The following is a 17,541-nucleotide window of genomic DNA, read 5'->3' on the forward strand; positions in this document are numbered from 1 at the left end:
GATAACTAAGGTGGAGCACCAAGAGCATTCCATCCTCCTCCATGAAATTAGAGAAGATCAAAGAGCTATGAGAGAGGAGCAACAAAGGCCAGGAAGAGACATTGAGGAGCTAAAGCACTCCATAAGATCTTCAAGAGGAAGAACTAGCCGCCATCACTAAGGTGGACCCGTTCTTTAATTTCCTTGTTCTTTATTTTTCTGTTTTTCGTTTACTATGTTTTATGTCTTATTTATGTTTGTGTCTTTACTACATGATCACTAGTGTCTAAGTGTCTATGTCTTAAAGCTATGAATGTCCTATGAATCCATCACCTTTCTTAAATGAAAAATGTTCTAAATACAAAAGAACAAGAAGTACAGGAATTTCGAATTCATCCTTGAAATTAGTTTAATTATTTTGATGTGGTGACAATACTTTTTGTTTTCTGAATGAATGCTTAAACAATGCATATTTTTGAATTTGTTGTTTATGAATGTTAAAATTGTTGGCTCTTGAAAGAATGATGAAAAAGGAGAAATGTTATTTGATAATCTAAAAAGTCATAAAATTGATTTTTGAAGCAAGAAAAAGTAGTGAAAACCAAGGCTTGCGAAAAAAAATATGGCGAAAATAAAAAAAAAGAAAGAAAAAGAAAAAACAAGCAGAAAAAGCCAAAAGCTCTTTAAACCAAAAGGCAAGAGCAAAAATCCAGTAACCCTTTAAACTAAAAGGCAAGGGTAAAAAAGGATCCAAAGCTTTGAGCATTAACGGATAGGAGGGCTTAAAGGAATAAAATCCTGGCCTAAGCGGCTAAACCAAGCTGTCCCTAACCATGTGCTTGTGGTGTGAAGGTGTCTGATGGGAAGCAGAAGCTGGTGAATTAAAAATTTATTAAAATGGTTACGTTGCAGGTATAGTTCTTAACTCACCGAGAATCTGCTTATCAATTTAGAAATATGTCACAGAGAGTTTAAATTAAAATTACTGGGAGTTTTAAGTCCCAGGTCGTCTCCCAACGAGTTGCAGAAAAGTGTGCTGTTTTATTAATCAGATGTTCCAAGAAGTTGAGCTAAATAAATTGGAATTTAAATTGAGGATTTTTAAATAATATAAATAAAAGCCTTGACTGGGAATTGATTGGTTAGAATCTCTATCATTGAAGGTGTGATTGTAAGATTAATTTATAATTAATGGTTGTTCTGTTTGGTTATCCTTTACTAGGTAAGGAAAAGTCAAACAAGTGGGAATGCCAGATCTGTTCACAAGTTGCAACCCACTTAGTTCAAAGGGATTGGCGTCGGTGACAGGATAGCAATCCAACATTTAACCCAATTACAAATTTTCTTTCAATCCTTCCAACTCAAGAGTTCCTTTTAATCAACTCCCCATCAAGTAAGGAAACTACTCACGCATTGTAAATAAAGAATCCATAGCGCATGAAAGGGAATTAAAAGAAGACATGATTATTGGAATTGAAATTGAATTAAAAAGAAATAATCCTTGCATTAAATAATCATAAAAGTATCTGAATGACAAAATTGGACATAACAAAGAACATGGAAGAATAGAACCAAGTTAAGAGAACAAACTAGAATGATGAAGTCTTGATGAGGAAATAACTTTTCTCACTGTTCCAATGCTAAGACCAATTAAAAATTAAAATTCTAAAAACTAGAGAGAAAAAACCTAAGAGAGTGAAAAACTAGATCTAAAACTACTAAATGAATGTGTCCCTTGTTTCTGCATATTCTCTGACTCTAGTCTGCTGTTCCGGGCCGAAAACTGGGCCGAAATAAGGTCCAAAATCGCCCCCATCGAATTCTGCAGATTATGCAGATCGCGCATGTCACGCGATCGCGTCGTCCATGCGGACGCGTCGCTTGCGCTTTTTCCTCTCCACGCGTTCGCGTCGTCCACGCTACCGCGTCGCTTGCGCTTTCCAATCCGCGCGGTCGCGCAAGCCATGCGGCCGCGTCTCTGCGAATTGCGCTCCTTCGCGCGATCGCGTGAGCCATGCGACCGCGTCACTTCTCGCTGGTTATCTCCTCAAATTCTTGTGTTCCTTCCATTTTTGCTAGCTTCCTTTCCAATCTCCAACTCATTCATGCCCTATAAAGTCTAAAAAACTTAACACACAGATCACGGTATCGAATGGAATAAAGGAGAATAATTAAAGTCTCTAGGAAGCAATTTTCAAACATGTACTGAATTTAGGAAGGAAATCTAAATGCATGCTAAATTGATGAATAAGTAGGTAAGGATCATGACAAAACCACACAATTAAACACAATATAAACTATAAAATAGTGGTTTATCAACCTCCCCACACTTAAACATTAGCATGTCCTCATGCTAAATTGAAGGAGACAAGGAAATAAGTATGAACATGCAAAAACTCATGAAATGCAATACAACCCTACATATATAAATAAATGCAACTATATGATTATTGTCCACTTGATCAAAAGTAAATAAGCCCTTCAAAACAGTTACAAATCAAATTCCACTAATTCTATCATTATACAATAAAACCGATAAAAGTGCAAGAAGATAGCTTATGAAAGCAAAAAACATGAAAATTCAAGCATTGAACCCTCACTGATAATGTATGTACGCTCTAATCTCTAGTGTATAGGGTAATCACTCTATTCTTCTCTAGTCATGTTTTCTAACTTTTGTTTTTCTCCTAACCAATCAACAACAGTTAATATACCAATGCAAACATCATGAGGTCTTTTCAGGGTTGTAATGGGGCCAAGGTGCAGGTAAGGATATACATATGGCTAAGTGAGCTTTATAAATTGAATCTTTAATTAACCTAAGCTCTCACCTAATATACATATATTCTATATACTTTTAAATTCATGCTTAGCTACCCATAATTCCCTTTTTCAACCCATACTCATGTTTCAACTTTGTATTTTAATTCTATCATATGTGCATTGATCTTTGAATTCTGAATTTAACATTGGGGTAATTTTTTTCCCTTATTTCTTGATTTTTTTTAATACATAAAGCTTATCAATGCACATAGATTTTTCATTCTTATATTTTCACATGAGTAGGTATCCAAATTCCCTTTAAATTTTCATGATATATTCCCTCAACAACTTTTGTTCCCATAATTTTCCATACTTAACTAGCACACACAATTCTATCTTAAGCTAACCAAAGATTCAATTTGGGATATATAATTGTTTTTTCGGCTTAAGGTTAGTAATGTGGTAAAATATCGAACAAATGGGAATTAAAGGCTCAAGGTGGTTAACAAAGGTAATTGAGAAGGGTAGGCTTGATTTGGATAAGTGAGTTTAAACAAATAATGGCCTCAATCATGTGCAAGCATGTAAATATAATAAATATTAGACATATAAAATAAAACAAAATATAGATTACAATCATAGAGAAGTAAACACACAAGAATAAAATGATTATGGTTAAATAATGTAACCATACATAAAGGCTCAAATCTTTCACAGGTTGTGTGTTCTTTAGCTCAAACATCATGTTCCAAATACAACTCAAGCAGATTTATCATAAAAATTTTGGAAAATTAGTGAAATTTTGTTCCAAAGATAGATTTTTAAAAGAAACTTATTGTCTTTTCAATCAAGTAGAACATGCATGCAACTGTTCTAACCTATGCAATTTATTCTATTCTATAAAAGAAAGAAAATCTAACTAAAATATCCTACTTATTGGTGCCAGAGAAGAGAATTTACCTCCGGAAGTCAGGTACTGACCGACCTCCCCACACTTAAGGCTTTGCACCGTCCTCGGTGCCATCTGTCAGAAACAGGGGTGGGCTGGTAGCAGTATCTCCACAGTCGGGACCATCATGGCTCCCAGTGCTGGTAAAAGAAGTGGAGTCCGGAGTGTCTGAGTCCTTGAATTTGCCCATGATCAGCTCCTTGAGGTATGTGAATCGGCGCTTGTTACGGCGCTCTCTCATCTTAACTTTCTGTTCATGCCGATCCAACTGTTCAAGTATCTACTGGAGCAATTTCTCAGTGGTGGATGCTTGTGGTGTTGAAGAAAGAATATCTTCAACTGGCTCAGTAGGCTGGCTTGTAGTGGCTGCTGAAAGTCTGAGGTATTTCCCGTTAGGGACATATTGATCATCCCGTGGAAGCATGGCTTTGGTGTCCCCAGCTCTGTAGGAGACTCCGGCTGCTGAGACAAGATCTGAGACCAGGGCGGGAAAAGGTAGGTTGTCCATGATTTGTATGTGTTCCATAGCATTCCGGATATGTCTTGAGAGATTCAGAGGTTGGTCTATAAGGATGCACCATAGTAGAACAGCCATGTCTGCAGTGAAGGAGGACTCATGAGTGCTTGGAAAGACGTAATGGGACATGATCTGTGCCCATACATGGGCCTCCAAGGTAAGTGCGGAAGCCAAGATTCCCTTAGGGCAGGTACGGTGGAATCCATAGATCCAACAGCTGCCAGGTAAAGCGATGACTCCGAGAACGGAGTCCCAATCAAATTGGTATCTCTGGCGCTTAAGGGTGGCTTCTTGAAAAGCGTCCATTCCTGCTAGGATAGGGAACATCTGCTCACAGTAGCGATTGGGAAATCGCGCAGTGTCCTTTGCTGGAAAGGCTTTCTCCTTGTCGTCCACCTTTATTATCCTCTTAACTTTTTTTGTTGAGGGCCTGACTGCGGTTGAAGAAGGCTCTGCCACTAATGCTCTTTTAGTTCCTCTTCTTGCTGGTGGTTTGGAAGTAGCTTTCTCTTTTCCTTTCTTGGTGGCCATCCTGAAAGAAGGGAAGAGAAAGGAAATTAAATTCAAAGAGATAAAGCAAGGAAGAGGGTATTGTAAGTGATAGTCAATGCACAATAAAGATAAATGGCATTAACACATGGTCCGGATTACAAGTGAAAAGCTCATCAATGGAAATATAGCAAGTGCATGTAGGACAATGGAATGCAAGAGGTTTATTAGCATGCAGGCAAAGGCATGAGTAGCATATATCAAACATTCAATGTCCAGTTTAGATTACCATTTGTAACAAACTATCATGTTTGTATTGACAATTAAATCTAATTAATAAAATAATAAGGGAAAGTTGTGAAAAGCAAGCATTGAATAGTATAGCAACATAGAGGGGTGCATAATGCCACATGAGCTTTTTCACAAACATATAGCATGCATGGTGAATAGGGTATAGAAAATATGAAGATAAACATGCAAGCAATCCCTTAAATAGGAGAAAAATAATTGTCAAACAATTTGCAATAATCCACAGGCATATAATGGGGGATGATGACTCAAAAGGTTTCTAACACCATGTAAAAAGAAAAGAAGAAGAAGAAAAATAAAAGTTTGAAAAGAAAAAAGAAAAGAAAAAGAAAATAATAATATATATACATAATAGAATAAGAATGATAGAAAAGAGAAGAAGGAAGAAGAAGGTAAAACCTTGTTAATGGAGGAGAGAGAGAGAGAGAGAGAGAGAGAGAGAGAGAGAGAGAGAGAGAGAGAGAGAGAGAGAGAGAGAGAGAGAGAGAGAGAGAGAGAGGTGAGATAGAAAGGGGAAGGGGGAAAAGAAGAAAGAAGGAGGGAAAAGAAAAATTAGGATTTGGAGGAAAGAAAGATAAGATAATTTGGCAATTTAGGTTGAGCTGTGCGGAGCATGTGACGCGGCCGCGCGGGGCACGCGTTCGCGTGGGTGCGCATCAGGTAAGATGACGCGATCGCGTCAGTCACGCGGTCGCGTGACCCGTGTTGCGCTGCTGGCGCGAGTGTAGCCTCGCTCCAGCACAACTCTCTGTTCAATTTATTTTAATAGCCAAAATTGGGTGACGCGATCGCGTGGGTCATGCGATCGCGTGAGTGTGCGTCAGAAAGTAATTGACGCGGCCGCGTCGGCGACGCGGTCGCGTGACAAGGATTGTGCTTCCAGCACCACTCTCGCACAATATAGCATTATGCACCCTTTTACGTCGAAAATGCAGGGCACGCGGCCACGTGGGGCACGCGGTCGCGTGGGAGGCTATGATTCCCATGCGATGCGAACGCGTCAGGGACGCGGTCGCGTAGGTCAATTTGTGCCATTGGCACGACTCCAGCGCTCCTCCTGCGTAACTTTCTGTTCATTTTTATTTTTCTTTACTCCCCCTGCCACGCGGACGCGTCGCTGGTGCGATCGCGTCGTGCGGCGAAATTTTTTTTTTTAAAAAGAAATAAAGATATGTAATTGAAAGAGCACGAAAGCACTAATAAAGAGAAGAGTTATTAAAGAAGAAAAACTAAGAGTGAAGAAAAGAACGATCATACCGCGGTGGGTTGTCTCCCACCAAGCACTTTGCTTTTACGTCCGTAAGTTGGACGCTCCAATAGCTCAATCTGCTGCGATGTGGGGATCTTCCAGGCGGAAGATCTCAAGCTCCTTATTTTTCTGCACCGTCTCACCATGGTATAGCTTCAGGCACTGTCCATTAACCTTAATAAGTTCAGAGCTTGAAGGATGGCTTAGGTGATAGACTCCGTATGGTTCAGCCTTCTCTACTCTGTATGGACCTTACCATTTTGATCTCAACTTACCGGGCATGAGCCTCAGTCGAGATTTGTAAAGGAGAACAAAATCTCCAGGTTGGAACTCTCTCTTCTTGATATTTTGATCATGCAAAGCTTTCATCTTTTCCTTGTATATTCTAGAGTTCTCATAAGCTTCCAGGCGAAGGTTCTCCAGTTCCTGCAGTTGCAACTTTCTTTCAGCTCCAGCATTCTCAATTCCCATGTTGCACTCCTTAACTGCCCAGAAGGCTCTGTGTTCTATTTCAACTGGGAGATGGCAAGCTTTTCCATAAACCAAGCGGAAGGGACTCATCTCAATGGGTGTCTTGTATGCTGTTCTGTATGCCCACAGTGCATCTTGTAGTATGGTGCTCCAGTCTTTTCTATGAGGCTTTACTATCTTTTGCAAGATACGCTTAATTTCTCTGTTTGACACCTCGACTTGCCCATTAGTTTGGGGATGGTAAGCTGTTGCAACTTTATGGATTATCCCATGCTTCTTCATCAAGCCTGTTAGTCTCCTGTTACAAAAATGGGTGCCTTGATCGCTCACGATCGCTCGTGGTGATCCAAAGCGGCATATAATATGGTTTCTCACAAAGGAAACAACAGTGTTAGCATCATCAGTGCGGGTAGGAATTACTTCCACCCATTTGGAAACATAATCCACAGCTAACAATATATAAAAATATCCACTAGAATTTGGAAATGGACCCATGAAGTCAATGCCCCATACATCAAAAATTTCACAGAAAAGCATATATTGTTGAGGCATCTCATCCCTCCTGGATATGTTACCAAATTTCTGGCATGGGTGACAAGATTTACAAAACTCAGCGGCATCTCTAAAAAGAGTAGGCCACCAGAATCCGCAGTCTAAGATCTTTCTAGCTGTTCTTTGAGGGCCAAAGTGTCCTCCACTCTCAGATGAGTGACAGGCCTCTAAAATGGACTGGAATTCTGATTGAGGTACACAACGTCTAATTATCTGGTCAGCGCCACATCTCCATAAATATGGGTCATCCCATATATAATATTTACACTCGCTTTTCAGCTTGTCTCTTTGATGTTTAGAAAAATGTGGAGGAAATGTGCGGCTAACTAAATAATTAGCAACAGGTGCATACCAAGGGACTACCTCAGATACTGCTTGCAGGTTGTCAAAAGGAAAATTATCATCTATAGGAGTAGAATCATCCTTAATATGTTCAAGGCGACTCAAGTGGTCCGCTACTAAATTTTGATTACCACTCCTATCCTTTATTTCTAAATCAAATTCTTGTAACAGCAGTATCTAACGTATAAGTCTTGGTTTGGATTCCTTTTTAGCTAATAAATACTTTAGAACTGCATGGTCCAAATACACTACTACTCTAGTACCAAGTAAATAAGCTTGGAATTTGTCCAGAGCGAAAACAATAGCAAGTAGCTCCTTCTCAGTAGTAGTATAATTGGACTGGGCAGTGTCTAAAGTCTTAGACGCATAGGCAATAACAAAAGGATCCTTACCTTCACGCTGAGCCAGCGCTACCCCTACTGCATGGTTAGAAGCATCGCACATGATTTCAAACGGCTGGCTCCAGTCAGGTCCTCTCACAATTGGGGCTTGAGTTAGAGCAGTCTTCAGCCTATCAAATGCTTGTTTGCAATCTTCACTGAACTCGAACTCAATGTCCTTCTGCAGTAATCTGGATAAGGGAAGTGCCACTTTACTAAAGTCTTTAATAAATCTCCTGTAGAAACCTGCATGGCCAAGGAACGAACGGACTTCCCTCACAGAAGAGGGGTAAGGTAAACTAGAAATAACATTCACCTTTGCTGGGTCTATAGAAATGCCATTATTAGATACCACATGTCCTAATACAATTCCTTGCTTCACCATAAAGTGGCATTTTTCAAAATTCAGTACAAGGTTTGTATTAACACATCTATCTAATACTCTAGATAATCCATCTAAGCAAAGGTTAAAAGAATAACCATAAACGCTAAAATCGTCCATAAAAACTTCCATACAGTCCTCAATAAGATCAGAGAAAAGACTCATCATGCACCTTTGGAAGGTGGCTGGTGCATTGCACAAGCCAAAGGGCATTCTCTTATAAGCATAAGTCCCAAAAGGACATGTAAAGTAGTCTTTTCCTGATCCTCAGGAGCTATATGAATCTGGAAATAACCTGTGTAACCATCTAGAAAGCAATAATGTGATTTACCTGACAGGCGATCCAGCATTTGATCAATCAATGGGAGTGGGTAGTGATCCTTACGGGTAGCTTGGTTATGACGTCTGTAATCAATGCAGACTCTCCAAGCATTCTGAACTCTAGTTGCTATGAGCTCTCCATGCTCATTCTTCACTGTAGTGACTCCAGATTTCTTGGGCACCACTTGTACTGGACTTACCCATTCACTGTCTGAAATGGGATATATGATACCTGCTTCCAATAGTCTGGTCACTTCCTTTTTGACAACTTCCAAGATGGTGGGATTCAATCTTCTTTGTGGTTGACGGACCGGTCTTGCTCCTTCTTCTAAAAATATTCTGTGCTCGCATACTTGAGGGTTAATTCCCACTATGTCTGCCAAACTCCACCCAATTGCCTTCTTATACTTCCTCAGTACATCAAGTAACTGCTCTTCTTGTTGAGAAGTCAGTTCCCTTGCAATAATAACCGGAAGCTTCTGCTCATCCTCAAGATAAGCATATTTGAGATGTGGAGGGAGAGGTTTCAATTCTAACTTTTGATCATGGGCAGGCTCTGGATTATCTGGGGCTTGCGAAAATGGCGAAGTGTCCTCATTGTCAGTTAAGAGGGTCCCCACACTTGGATCTTGTCCAGTGTACCTCTCTTCAAACTCTTCTTTTTGAACTTCAGCCACACTCTCGTCTATGACATCACACTGGAAGATAGAACGATCTTCTGGGGGGTTGTCAATGACTCCATTTAGATTGAAGATCACTATGCGGCCATCTATTTCAAAAGGAGTATGTTCCTGAAAAAGCATCCAATTTGAATTTTGATGTCTTCAGGAATGGTCTTCCAAGTAGGATTGATGATGGCTTATCTGAATCATTATGGGGCATCTCCAAGATATAAAAATCAGTGGGAAATGTGAGCCCTTTAATGTTCACCAAAACATCTTCAGGAACTCCAGCCACTGTAATAATGCTTTTATCTGCTAACACAAAATGAGCTGCCGACCTTTTCAAGGGAGGGAGCCTTAAAACATCATATATAGACAAAGGAATTATACTGACACATGCTCCTAAATCACACATGCAATCATAAATTACTACACCACCAATAGTACAACTAACTATGCAAGGACCTGGATCACTACATTTTTCAGGTAATCCTCCCATTAAAGCAGATATAGAACTACCTAAAGGAATAGTTTCTAATTCATTAATTTTGTCTTTATGGATACATAAGTCTTTTAGAAACTTTGCATATTTAGGTACCTGCTGAATAACATCAAAAAGGGGAACAGTTACCTCAACCTTTTTGAATATTTCTACCATTTTAGGATCAGGTTCCAGCTGCTTCCTGGGCTTCCTTGCAAGTTGTGGAAATGGAATGGGAGTAGTGTTTTCTGTGGGGCCTGCGTCTTTTTGTGCTTCTTCCTGTGGTTGAGCTATCTCTTCAACTATGTCCTGTATATCCTCTTCCTCTTCAACATCTTCGATTTCTACCACCTCTTCAGCTGAGGCGTATTCTGGTGAGCTTGGTTCCTCCTGATTCCTCTCCTACAGTGTGGTTCCGGACCTCAGGGTGATGGCATTAATGCCTCCCTTTGGGTTGGGTAATGGTTGAGAGGGGATTCCAGTGGTGCTTGAAGGTTGGTTACTGGAATTTTGTGCTGAACCAAGCTGTGACATAAAAGCTTGCAGAGTAGAGGTGAAACCATTCAGACTGGTGTTAATACTGTTCACGATGGTATTTTCCATGGCCAGTTGTCTTTTCTCAAAAGCTTGTAATAAATCTTCATTAGAAGATACAGAAGAATGAGTAAATTGAGAGGTTTGCTGCTGATTGTTCGGTGGTCCTTGGTTTTCCCTCAGGTGAGGTGCTCGGTAAGGTTGATTTTGCTGCCTGTTGTTGTTATTATTCCACCTCTGATTTCCCTGGTTATCTCTTCCTCCCCTATTATTGTTGTCTCTCCAATTCTGGTTTGAATTGTCCTGCCATCCATGGTTATTATTTCCACTTTGATTGTACCCTTGGTTGGGGAGGTCATAGAAGTTGTAAGTGGATGCCACCATGTTGTCTTCTTGTTGGAGCTGCGGGCATTCATCAGTGTAATGGCTGTAATCAGCACAAATTCCACAAATTCTTTGTGGAACTAGTTGTTGGTTTTGCTGTGGTTGAGTTTGCTGAGCTTGTTGACTCAACTGCATTTGCTTCAACAGGTTGGTCATCTCACAGATGCTTCAATTTAGAGCAGCAGTCTCTATGCCAGAAAATACTTCTGCAACGGCTTTTGAACGACCTTGCTTCTGTCTGTGGTTCCGAGTAGATTCAGCTAAATCACTGATCAATTGCCAAGCTTCATCAGTGGTCTTGTACTTCTTCATAGACCCATTGCTGGCATTTTCCAATGTGGTCTTATCTTAGGGCCTCATACCTTGTGTGATATAGCTGAGTAGCACGATCTTGTCAATCATGTGGTGAGGGCATACTTCTAGAAGATTATTGAAGCGCTCCCAGTATTCAAAGAGAGTCTCATTGTCATCCTGAACAATTGTAGAGATATCCTTCCTCAGTTTATCAGTAACTTCAGATGGAAAGAATTTCTCCAGAAACTCCTTTCTGAGTGTATCCCAGTTGGATACATTTGCTAGAGGTTGAGTGTAGTACCACTCTCTTGCTTTTCCCTCAAGAGAGAACGAAAAAGCTTTCAGCAAGATTGAAGTTTCATCAGTGCCATCACGCCTGACAGTAGAACAGGCTGCCTGGAAGTCTCTCAAGTGCTTGATAGGCTCTTGAGTAGGTAGGCCATGAAACTTGGGCATCAAATTTAGCAGTGCGGTCTTTATTTCAAAATCCATAGCTACCGCTGGATGATGCGCTTGAAACGGTTGCATTGTAAAATCAGGAGCTCCTTCCTCCTGAATGGTAAATCTTCTAGCTGCCATGTTTTCTGCACGTAAAACAACCGAATCAGTAGAACGGGGGCTGGTTTCTTCCTCAGATTCACTTTCAGATCCGCCCTCAGAGCGGGCTAACCTACGTTGTTCTCTCCTTATTCGTGAAATAGTCCTTTCAATTTCAGGATCGAATATTAGCAAGCGCGGATCAGGAAGTGAACGCGTCATTTGACGGAAGAAACATGCAGCTCATAGTAGCAAAATTAAATAAAATGCAAATAAATAAATTCTAATTAATAAAATTAGCACTCTATTGCAACTCCCCGGCAACGGCGCCAAAAATTGATGGGAAGCAGAAGCTGGTGAATTAAAAATTTATTAAAATGGTTACGTTGCAGGTATAGTTCTTAACTCACCGAAAATCTGCTTATCAATTTAGAAATATGTCACAGAGAGTTTAAATTAAAATTACTGGGAGTTTTAAGTCCCAGGTCGTCTCCCAACGAGTTGCAGAAAAGTGTGCTGTTTTATTAATCAGATGTTCCAAGAAGTTGAGCTAAATAAATTGAAATTTAAATTGAGGATTTTTAAATAATATAAATAAAAGCCTTGACTGGGAATTGATTAGTTAGAATCTCTATCATTGAAGGTGTAATTGTAAGATTAATTTATAATTAATGGTTGTTCTGTTTGGTTATCCTTTACTAGGTAAGGGAAAGTCAAACAAGTGGGAATGCCAGATCTGTTCACAAGTTGCAACCCACTTAGTTCAAAGGGATTGGCATCGGTGACAGGATAGCAATCCAACATTTAACCCAATTACAAATTTTCTTTCAATCCTTCCAACTCAAGAGTTCCTTTTAATCAACTCCCCATCAAGTAAGGAAATTACTCACGCATTGTAAACAAAGAATCCATAGCGCATGAAAGGGAATTAAAAGAAGACATGATTATTGGAATTGAAATTGAATTAAAAAGAAATAATCCTTGCATTAAATAATCATAAAAGTATCTGAATGACAAAATTAGACATAACAAAGAACATGGAAGAATAGAACCAAGTTAACAGAACAAACTAGAATGATGAAGTCTTGATGAGGAAATAACTCTTCTCACTGTTCCAATGCTAAGACCAATTGAAAATTAAAATTCTAAAAACTAGAGAGAAAAAACCTAAGAGAGTGAAAAACTAGATCTAAAACTACTGAATGAATGTGTCCCTTGTTTCTGCATATTCTCTGACTCTAGTCTGCTGTTCCGAGCCGAAAACTGGGCCGAAATAAGGTCCAAAATTGCCCCCATCGAATTCTGCAGATTATGCAGATCGTGCATGTCACTTGATCGCGTCGTCCATGCGGACGCGTCACTTGCGCTTTTTCCTCTCCACGCGTTCGCGTCGTCCACGCTACCGCGTCGCTTGCGCTTTCCAATCCGTGCGGTCGCGCAAGCCATGCGGCCGCGTCACTGCGAATTGCGCTCCTTCGCGCGATCGCGTGAGCCATGCGACCGCGTCACTTCTCGCTGGTTATCTCCTCAAATTCTTGTGTTCCTTCTATTTTTGCTAGCTTCCTTTCCAATCTCCAACTCATTCATGCCCTAGAAAGTCTGAAACACTTAACACACAGATCACGGCGTCGAATGGAATAAAAGAGAATAATTAAAGTCTCTAGGAAGCAATTTTCAAACATGTACTGAATTTAGGAAGGAAATCTAAATGCATGCTAAATTGATAAATAAGTGGGTAAGGATCATGACAAAACCACACAATTAAGCACAATATAAACTATAAAATAGTGGTTTATCAGTGTCAAGTGAAAAGCTTGAGACTGAGAAGTTAAAGTTGTGATCCAAAGCAGAAAGAGTGTGCTTAAGAACCCTGGACACCTCTAATTGGGGACTCTAGCAAAGCTGAGTCACAATCTGAAAAGGTTCACCCAGTTATGTGTCTGTGGCATTTATGTATCCGGTGGTAATACTGGAAAACATAGTGCTTAGGGCCACGACCATCATAAAGTAGCTGTGTTCAAGAATCAACATACTAAACTAGGAGAATCAATAACACTATCTAAATTCTGAGTTCCTATAGATGCCAATCATTCTGAACTTCAAAGGATAAAGTGAGATGCCAAAACTGTTCAGAGGCAAAAAGCTACTAGTCCCGCTCATCTAATTGGAGCTAAGTTTCATTGATATTTTTGAATTTATAGTATATTCTCTTCTTTTTATCCTATTTGATTTTTAGTTGCTTGGGGACAAGCAAAAATTTAAGTTTGGTGTTGTGATGAGCGAATAATTTATACGCTTTTTGGCATTATTTTTAGGTAGTTTTCAGTATGTTTTAATTAATTTTTAGTATATTTTTATTAGTTTTTATTCAAAATTCACATTTCTGGACTTTACTATGAGTTTGTGTATTTTTCTATGACTTCAGATATTTTCTGGCTGAAATTGAGGGACTTGAGCAAAAATCTGATTCAGAGGTTGAAAAAGGACTGCAGATGCTGTTGGATTCTAACCTCCCTGCACTCGAAATGGATTTTTTGGAGCTACAAAAACCCAATTGGCGCGCTCCCAATTTCGTTGGAAAGTAGACATCCTGGGGTTTTCAGCAATATATAATAGTCCATACTTTGCCCGAGTTTTGACGACACAAACTGGCGTTTAAACGCCAACTTCCTGCCCTATTCTGAAGTTAAACGCCAGAAACAGGTTACAAACCAGAGTTAAACGCCACAAACAGGCTGCAACCTGGCGTTTAACTCCAAGAGAAGTCTCTACACGTGTAAAGCTCAATGCTCAGCCCAAGCACACACCAAGTGGGCCCCAGAAGTGGATTTCTGCATTATTTACTTATCTTTGTAAACCCTAGTAACTAGTTTAGTATAAATAGGACTTTTTACTATTGTATTCGAAGTCTTGGTTATTCTGGTTCCCCCTCTGGGGCCAAAACCAATGAACACCATTATCACTTATGTATTTTCAACGGTGGAGTTTCTACACCCCATAGATTAAGGTGTGGAGCTCTGCTGTTCCTCATGAATTAATGCGAAGTACTATTATTTTTCTATTCAATTCAAGCTTATTCTTATTCCAAGATATTCTCTCGCACTTCAACCTGATGAATGTGATGATCCGTGACACTCATCATCATTCTCACCTATGAACGTGTGCCTGACAACCACTTCCGTTCTATCTGCAATAGCTTGAGCGTGTATCTCTTAGCCTCCATTCCAAAAGATCGGAGTCTTCGTGGTATAAGCTAGAATCAATTGGTAGCATTCTTGAGATCTGAAAAGTCTAAACCTTGTCTGTGGTATTCTGAGTAGGATCTGGGATGGGATGACTGTGACGAGCTTCAAACTCGCGAGTGTTGGGCGTAGTGACAGACACAAAAGGATCAATGGATCCTATTCCAACATGAGTGAGAACCGACAGATGATTAGCCGTGCGGTGACAGCGCACTTGGACCATTTTCACTGAGAGGACGGATGGTAGCCATTGACAACGGTGATCTCCCAACATACAGCTTGCCATGGAAAGGGGTATGAATGATTGAATGAAGGCAGTAGGAAAGCAGAGATTCAGAAGGAGCAAAGCATCTCCATACGCTTATCTGAAATTCTCACCAATGAATTACATAAGTATTTCTATCTTATTTTATATTTTATTTATATTTTAATTATCAAAACCTCATAACCATTTGAATCTGCCTGACTGAGATTTACAAGATGACCATAGCTTGCTTCAAGCCGACAATCTCTGTGGGATCGACCCTTACTCACGTAAAGTTTATTACTTGGACGACCCAGTGCACTTGCTGGTTAGTTGTGCGGAGTTGTGAAAAAGAATTGAGATTACGAACGTGCGTACCAAGTTTTTGGCGCCGTTGAGATCACAATTTCGTGCACCAATACCCATATGGCCTTACCCTTTCATCATCCTTTTCAAACCAATGTTGAGCCTATTTAACCCCATTTGTTCTTTATTTTAGCACATCACTAATTCTAAGAAAAAGACAATGAATGTCCTTGATTTGAATCCTTGGTTAGCTTAGATTAGTGAGAAGAGTGTACATGATTTAAGTGTCGGGAAATTGGGTAGGGAACATTTAGTTTGGGAATTGGGTATGTTATACTTTATATGAAAAATGTGAAAAAAGAGTTGGGAACATGTTCATAAATTCAATGTCTTAAGCATATACATTGATCTCTCATATATATAGTACCCACCACAAGAATAAAAGAAAAAGAAAAAAAGAAAAAAAGAAAAAAATAATAAAAAAAAAAGAAAAGAAAAAGAAAACAAGATAGCAATAAAGAGGAGACAAAATGCCCCAAAGTAAGTAGTGATAGCAATGTATATGTATTGTACTCAAATTTGGGATGCATGAACATGTGGCAAAAGATAGTCAATGGGTAGTTAGGTTTTATATTTTAATTATATGGATTGTCTTATGTTAGGTGGGAAGTTTAGGTTAATCAAAGATTCAAATTTTAGTCCACTTGACCAAATACAATCCTACCTTCACCCTAACCCCATTACAACCCTTGGAAAGACCTCTTGATATGTGTATTCATACATTAAACATATGTTGATTGTTAGAAGAAGAGCAAGCCTTAGAAAGAAAGATTAGTAGAGAATTGAGAGAATCGACTCTCAAACACTAGAGAGGATAGAGTGCAAACACTTCCGGTGAGGGTTCGACGCTCAATTCCTTGTTTCCGGCTTTTATGAGATTTCTTTTTGCAAGTCTATTTGTACTTCATTTTGAGATTTGAATTAGTGGAATTCATGAGTTATCATACTATTTTAGCCCTACTTACTTATATATGTTCTTGGAGATTGATTCACTTTTAACCAAGTAGGTAGAAACATTTAATTGCATTCATATAGATAGGTTGCATTGCATGTTGCATTTAATAAATCTTACCATCCCTCTTCATCCCTTTGTAGCTTCTCTTGAGCTTAGCATGAGGACATGCTAATGTTTAAGTGTGGGAAGGTTGATAAACCCCATTTTTAGGGTTTATCTTGTGCTAAATTTAGTGGATTTTGTCAACTATTGTCACACTTATTCATACAATTTGCATGGTTTTAAGATTTCTTCCTAATTTTGTGCTATGAATGAAAACATACTTCCAAGGCCTTAAAATCACTAATTTTTAATCCTCTCTTATTACCATTTGATGTCGTGATGTGTTTGTTAAGTGATTTCAGAGATTATAGGGCAAGAATGGCTTAGAGGATGGAAATGAAGCATACAAAAGTGGAAAGAACATAAAAAAATGAAGATTTGAGAAGCTGATGTTGACGCGGACGCATGGGCGACGCGTGCGCATGTCGCGCCACACTTCGAGCGACGCGTACGCGTGACCAATGCATCTTCAAGGCGACACGTACGCGTGGATGATGCGTATGTGTGACGAGCGGCATGTGCCTCATTAAAGAGAAATCGCTGGGGGTGATTTCTGAGCTGACTTTTGGCCCAATTTCGAGCCCAGTATGCAGATAAGAGGCTGGGAGTGAAGGAGGATAGGGGGATCACCATTCATACACACTTGAAGTTTAGTTTGGATGTAGAATTCTAGAGAGAGAAGCTCTCTTCTCTTTCTAGATTAGGGTTCCTAGTTTTCTTCCTTTTAGATCTAGATCTCATTCTTCCTTTGCTTTAATTTTCCTCTACTTTTATTTGTTCTAGCACTTTACTTCTCTTCTTGTTTCCTTTATTTTGTTAATTTTAGTTTATGAACTCTTTTGTTGATTTTCATTTCCTTTTAATGCAATTTATGATTTCCATGTCATTTAATGTTTGCCTTGATTTCTATTATTGATTTCTTGCTTTGATTAGTTATAGCTTCCTTTAATTCTTGCAATTGATGATGTTTACTTTATTACCCTCTATGTGTTTGATGAAATGTTTCTTTTACTCATGAGTTAGATTTTTCTCCTATT

At 39.3% G+C, this 17,541-nt stretch overlaps 1 non-coding gene across 1 annotated transcript; it reads left to right on the forward strand.

The window, feature by feature from the left end:
* Positions 1–11,160: 11,160 nt before the first annotated feature.
* Positions 11,161–11,268, forward strand: LOC112760628 (small nucleolar RNA R71). Its single transcript, XR_003181060.1, has one exon. It is a non-coding gene; the product is annotated as a small nucleolar RNA R71 (small nucleolar RNA).
* The last annotated feature ends 6,273 nt before the right edge of the window (positions 11,269–17,541 follow it).

The sequence above is a fragment of the Arachis hypogaea genome, chromosome 16 (genome assembly GCF_003086295.3).
Source record: "Arachis hypogaea cultivar Tifrunner chromosome 16, arahy.Tifrunner.gnm2.J5K5, whole genome shotgun sequence".
NCBI classification, from domain to species: domain Eukaryota; kingdom Viridiplantae; phylum Streptophyta; class Magnoliopsida; order Fabales; family Fabaceae; genus Arachis; species Arachis hypogaea.